Genomic DNA, 7,077 nt, shown 5'->3' with positions numbered 1-7,077 from the left:
AGTCTGAGAGAGAATGACTGGCCCAAATTTACCCAGCTATTTTTCATGCCCAAGGCAGGACTAGAACTCACAATCTCCTGGGGAATGAACACACATTGTCCTTTTAAATTTTTTCAGTGGCCTTCCATACAATTAATCATGATATCTTTCTGGATTGATTAGGATAGTAGGAGGAATTGTGAACTTCGTATTGCAGGGCTCCATCTCTTTCTGAGGAGGCAATCCCAGTTAGTAGTTGGAAAGAGGTTGGTTGGAAACAGTTGACTGGAAGCAGCTGGTAGGAAACAGTTGGTAGGCTGTTGGGTGGAAGCAGTTGGAACAGTTAGAATCAGTTGGTTGGAAGCAGTTGGAAACAGAAACAGTTGGAAGCAGTTGGTTATTAGTGAGATGTCAGACTTCATCTTTCTCTTTTCTGCTGCTCAGCATCTACATGACACCTCTGATTCAAGGCAAGGTATTGTTTGATCCCAGAAGACTATAAAGAACTCGATGAGAAGGAACAAATTGTGTACAAAAAGCTATATTTCTGCAAAGTGCAGTTGTTATTTCTCCAGAAACCATCTGGCTCTATAGGGCTTTCATGACTCTGGATGTAGGGACAGTCCCTCAGTAGGAATAAGCCCATGAGTTCCTGTCCGATTTCAACTTGTATTCCAGTTGTGGCCCATCCTGGAGTGGGAGGCTCTGGTAACAATACCTTACACGAGGGGTGGGTTCTAAAATTTTTTACTACCGGTTCTGTGGGCGTGGCTTATTTTATGGGCATGGTTTGATGGTCATGTGACAAACAATTCTTTAGGATTTAGCAGAGGTACTGGTCTACCAGGCTTTTAACTTCTTGCAGAGCCATACTGGTCTACCCATTTGTTTTTGGAGCACACCAGTCTACCTATTTGTTTTTGGAGCACACTGGTCTACCACCATGCTGCCTTTTGCCACTGATCAGCTGTAGGGCAGCCCTTTGAAGCGCCGCGGCAAGAGTTTAAACAATTTGTTGCCGCTCTGCCACCATCGAGAGCATCAGAAACCGCTTTCAGGCAGCTTGGCCTCAATTGCCAATCTACAACCACTGAGCGGTTTACAAGGAGCAGATCGGTTCTAGCCGATCACTTGGGAGGCTTCTTGGCTTCTCAATTTAAAGCTAAGGTGTCTTGCTTTTTTCCCCTCTTCTCTGTCAAGTGAGCCCTGATTTTTTCCTTCTAGCCAATCAGCTGGGACTCGGGAGGCAGCGTATAGATTGGGGGCGGGGCCAGGCAGAGGTGGTATTTACCGGTTCGCCGAACTACTCAAAATTTCCACTACTGGTTCGCAAGAACTGGGGAGAACCGGTAGCAACCCACCACTGCCTTACACCCGTGATGGCTAACCTATGGCACACATGCCAGAGGTGGCACGTAGCGCCCTGTCTGTGGGCATGCGAGTCCTCATCCCAGTTCAGCTCTGCTATGCATGCACACATGCCTCCTGCCGGCCAGCTGTTCTTCATGTCTCTGCTTCGCGGGGGGCAGGGCGCATGCAGAGGGCGCACACAGCCACATGCATTGCAATTTTAGGGGTTGGAGTGCGCATGCTTACGCTTTGGGCACTTGGTCCAGAAAAGGTTACCATCACTGCCTTAAACCCTATTCACTTATAGGATGTTGTACTGCACTGCACTCTGCTTGATATTTTCTTTAAAGGCTCTCTGAAAATTACAATTGATGTTAAAAAAAGCAATCAGTTTGCTGATGACTTGAAGCCCTTGCAGCCACATAACACTAATTCTTTAGGTATTGCACTGGCTACTAGTAGGCTTTTGAGTACAATCCAAAGTAACTTGTACATGTTTTGTGACATGTTGCCTGAATGCTTCTATCTACTTCAAATAGAACAGATCCTTCTGGTGTATTTGACTCAAATATGGATGTTGGAAGTTTCCCTCTTTCTGCGATGTTCAAAACAAGGGTGCTTTTTTATTATTTTTCCGTCCCTGAAATCTCAAAGGCACTCTTCCTGATGGCATTTAGAAAGGCAGTTAAGGCAGTGGTGAAATGTAAAATTTGTTACTTCCGGTTCTGTGGGCGTGGCTTGGTGGGGTGTGTGTAATGTGACTGGGTGGGCATGGCCAACTTTTTTTTTTAACTTTTAAAACCATTTTTTCTACAACCTCTTCGGCTGTAGAGGTTGTAAAAAAATGCTTTTAAAAGCCTCTGCTGATCAGGCAACTCAGCTGGAATCATCAGAGGCTTTTAAAAGCATTTTTTCTACAACCTCTTCGGACAAAGAGGTTGTAGAAAAAATGCTTTTAAAAGCCTCTGATGATCCCAGCTGAGCCGCACGATCATCAGAGGCTTTTAAAAAACTTTTTAAAAGCATTTTTTCGGCCGAAGAGGTTGTAGAAAAAATGCTTTTAAAAATAATTAAAAAAAGCCTCTGATGATTGCGTAGCTCAGCTGGGCATGGGGAAGGGCAGGGACTTTTGCTACCGGTTCTCTGAACCACCCAGCTCCATCACTACTGGATCGGGTGATCCGGTCTAAACCAGGAGCATTTCACCCCTGAGTTAAGGCAGAGCTGTTTCACAGAGCTTTTAATCTATAGCTTTAACCCTAAAGTTGCTGCTAATCAGGGGACACAGCAGGTAGACAGTTTATGGATTTTACAATATGTAACAGCCTTTATGATTTTGATCAGATATATTGTAAGTGACTGATAGTCTTTTGAGGAGCCTGGCGGCAAATAAATGCCACAAACAAAAAGCAAACTGGTTTTCTGTGGCCTCTAAATCAACTAAAATGGATTGTACAACATGTTCATTTATAATTGATCTTTTTTATGTTGGTTTCAAGAGCATCCCTAGCAGAAATAAATCATTTCACTTGAAAGCTGTCTCTTGATGAAAGCATTTCATCAGCATTAAGTGCATGAGTTGTTTTTCCTTATCATTTTCTTTTTAGCCACATACTGTAATTTATATTTAGGAATTTTTGTTTTGCTACCAGTTCGTTTATGTCAAGGCTTTCTTGAATTTCTTTCAATAAGTGAATAAAATATAAAAACTTGAGCATATATCAAGGACTATCTCTAAATTGTGCAGGGCCTTGCTAGTTTAATGAAATTTATCTAACTGTTCTAGAAATAAACACTAATTCCATGATTTTATCCTGAAAAATTCCAGTCTATCTCTTTGTATCTATTAACATTGGTATGTTGAAGAACATCAATACCTGAACCATACTTCTCTGATGTGATTGAAGTTAAGTTTGCATGCACTCTTTTTTTTAGTTTACTGTAGAATTTAGTCCCAAAAATACTTGAACATTTTATAGAGGCAGAAAATAATGTTTTTGTTTCTGTTTCTCTCTCTCTCTCTCTATATTGCACAATAGATCTACTTTCTACTTTTACTTTATTGATTAGCTCTTGGGCCATATCAAAGTTCAGGGTTCCAGACACAAATTATTACTAAAATCTGATAAAGGCAATTTAAAATGGAATTGGATAAAATACAATTTAAAATGAAATTTGAATAAAATACAGTTTGAAATGATAGCTTTGATTAGCCTATAGGCCATATCAAAGCACAAGGTGCAAACATATATTGCCAATAAAATCTTATACAAACAATTTAAAATAAGAGTAAGGTAAAATACAATAGTTATAGGATAAGATATAATATAATTTAATACATAAATATACAAAATAGAATAAAATGACATAAAATTATATTTTGGTGTCACCCTTTCAATCTACCCTAATCAGTCCTACATATGCAGATCTCAACCGAACCATTTTGTTTCAGTACTGTGCTGAGTTAAATGTTATTTTCAGGTTCTGGCTGCACATAAAGTAAGTTGTTTTGATATGGGGATCCAAATGGGTCATTCATTTGGTATATGGACCAAGGTACCTGTCTCTCACCCCCTTATACACGCAACAGTCAAATAGGGTGTGAGCCAGGTCTTCTACCTCTGCCGCTCTGCAGATGCAGAGATGCTCATTGTAGGGTATAGAATGGAATCTCCCAGCTTGACCATTGTGTCAAGCTGCTCAAATCTCGCTCGCGTAAATATCTCTCTAAGATATTTTGGCAGTTGTAACTTCAAATCAATGGTGGGATGCTACAGGTTCACCCCGGATCAGGCGAACCGGTAGCGGTGGTGGCTGGAGGCTCCGCCCACCCTCCCGGATATCTTTGCGTATGCGCAGAAGCGTTGCGCATGCACGCAAGCGCAAGCGTGCCCACGAGCGAACCGGTAGTGGCCGAAATTTAAACCCACTACTGCTTCAAATAGCTGTCTGCTATCATTTTGTGCTTCTATATCCTTAATTCTTTGGGCAGCTCTTTTTTTGAATTGTTCTCCTGTTACGCAAGAGACAAGAAGGCCACAGCTTCTTACAAAATATGTTAGTTTGGTGATCCAGGAGATTTGTGATTGTAATTTTATTTGCTCTAGTAGACATAACTTGGGGAATCTATCAGTCTTCATTTCATTGACTTTGCACCAGTAATTATATGCTCTAATTTTGGATAGTGCATGAATTGTATGAATTCCCAGTTCAGCTCTAACTGCTGCAGCAGATGTTCTTGGATCTACACCCAAAATACGTCTACAATGCTGGGACTGTGGTTGTTCTGGAACTGTGGTTGAATATAGACTCCAAATCTCTGCTCCATACAAGAGCATAGGGGTAACCTTAGCTTTGTATACTCTAATTAATGGGGCTAGGGACCCTGGGTAACTACGGTTCTTTAGTTTAAGCAGTAAATTCAAATGGGTGTTTGCTCTGAGTGTACTCCATTGATGATGGCAAGCCCAAGATCCAGTCTTGGAAAAGCTTACACCTAAATATACAAAGGTGTTAACCTGTTCAATTGGTTCACCGTCTAATTGCCACCTATGTCTCTGATGCTGTTTTCCAAACACCATTATCTTTGATTTAGATTTACTAATGATTATTAGTAAATAATCATTATTATTTACTAGCAAAATAACATTTTTCTGTGCCTAGGCAGCAATCTACTACAGTGTGGCTAAATATTTTTTTTTTTTTTTTAAATTTGATTTATATGCCGCCCTTCTCCGGAGACTCAGGGCGGCTTACAGTGCGTTAAGCAATAGCCTTCATACTTTTGTATATTTATACAAAGTCAGCTTATTGCCCCCACAAACTGGGTCCTCATTTAACCTACCTTAGAAAGGATGGAAGGCTGAGTCAACCTTGAGCCTTGGAGAGATTCGAACCAGCAGTAAATTGCAGGCAGCTGTGTTAATAACAGGGTGCTTTAAACCACTGTAGTACCAAGGCTCTAATTTAATGAATATCCAGCACATGATGTGTGATTCAGTGGTGGGTTGACCCCGGTTCGGACCGGTTTTCAAGAATCGGTAGGAAAACTGGTGGGAGGCCCCACCCACCACCCCAGATGTCATCATTAGCGATCTGTGCATGCAAAGTGAGTGCGCGCGCACAATCCTGATGCAAACCGGTAGTAAAGGTAACTAGAACCCACCCCTGGTGTGATTGTATGTATATTTGTATGTGTATGCATGCATGTATGGATAGATATTTTTTTCCTGGAAGTTTTTTTTTTTATTTATTTATTGAAAAAGTTTTCAATTACAAATTTTTCCCCCTTTCCCCCCCCTCTCCTCCCTAACCCCCCCTCACCACCCCATCCCCCCTGTGACTTTTTCAAAATAAAAACCTAGTACATAACAGATTATATAATATTTTACCATCCCCTTACTCCCCCCTCCAAATACTGACCCTTACTTCTAGTGATATTATTAATATTATTACTTCCCCCTCTTACCAAACACTTCAAAATAACATTCCATTATAACACTATATGATAACTTCTGATTTAACACAGTAATATTATTATAACTCCCAATTTATCGATAGTCTGCCCTTTTCCCCCCCTTCCCCATACTTATGTCTATATATTAATATAACATTTCAAAACAACCTTCCACTTTAAAACTATATAATAAATCCTACTTTAACATTTAATCTTTTGCGTATATTAATATAACATTTCAAAGCAGCCTTCCCCATGAATTCTAGTTTTACATTTATTCTACTCTATCCATTTCCTCCACTCCCATATGTATGTCTCTTAAGCATCCCGTTTTTTAATCTATACAATCAATACACTAACCTGTCTCCACCCACTTTCCTACAAGATTACCATGCACAACAATTCTTAATATCTTTATTCTTCTGCCCATCCTACTAAAAAAATATTCCCTTATATAAACAAAATCAATGACTTTAAATTTATAATCCATATAATATCTTCTTTGATGTCTTTCCACTGGATTGTTGATTCCATCATCCGGATTGGGGTAACATAACATCCCAGTTGCAACAGAGTATTCAAAATCCTGTTATCATCTGCCCCCATCAGTAATGAATATCTTCACATATATATAAAAAAAAGAAAACAACCACCCGAGTGACTTTATAATTGTAATCCATATCTGTAATAGTGGCTTTCTTCAGGATTATTAATTCCCATTCTCATAATGGGGTAACATCCAGATCTTCTGCATGCCCCAGCATAACTCTCTTGCCTTATAACTCAGCATAAATATAATACGTTAATCAATAAAAAAAAACCCCAAAATAGATAATTCCAATCCAACAATTCATAGGCCCTTTTCACATCCCAAAATTACAGCATTGCAGAGGTCTGTCACTCTCCTCAGGATGATATCAACCACTACTTCGCCTCATCCATCTTTTCATATATCCAGTCATGTATTTTTTCAAAGTAACTGGCTTTACTGTTGCTTAGTTTAGAAATTTTTATTTTTGTGAGACCTGTTTCTTTTTTTCCTTTCTTTTTGTGGGTTGGTTCTCCATCCTGATTTCCTTCCTGCCAGTTGTGTATCCACTGGTCGATTTTCATTCTGTTTTATAACTTGATCCTGTTGGTTTTGTTTTTGTGAATCATATTTCTTTTCTGTAAGTTGTATATCAATTGGTTGATTTCCATGGTTATCTGTAACTTGGTGAGTCATCACGTTAGAATCCGATGCCACTTCTCTCTTATTTATAAATAATCCATCTGAGGTATCTGAAGAATCC

At 39.6% G+C, this 7,077-nt stretch overlaps 1 long non-coding RNA gene across 2 annotated transcripts in view; it reads left to right on the top strand.

Annotated features, from left to right (window-relative positions):
- The first annotated feature begins 321 nt into the window (after positions 1-321).
- The window catches only part of LOC117667173 (uncharacterized), a 125,839-nt gene continuing 119,083 nt past the window's right edge, over positions 322-7,077 (top strand). The window contains exon 1 of one of the 2 annotated variants that reach the window (XR_015731084.1): positions 322-454. This is a non-coding gene — a long non-coding RNA (uncharacterized LOC117667173). The remainder of the gene's footprint in view (positions 455-7,077) is intronic. The other variant, XR_004591984.3, reaches the window with a different exon arrangement.

The sequence above is a fragment of the Pantherophis guttatus genome, chromosome 1 (assembly GCF_059756535.1).
Source record: "Pantherophis guttatus breed Tessera chromosome 1, ASM5975653v1, whole genome shotgun sequence".
Taxonomy (NCBI): Eukaryota; Metazoa; Chordata; class Lepidosauria; order Squamata; family Colubridae; genus Pantherophis; species Pantherophis guttatus.
This window is presented reverse-complemented; position numbering and strand designations above follow the sequence as displayed.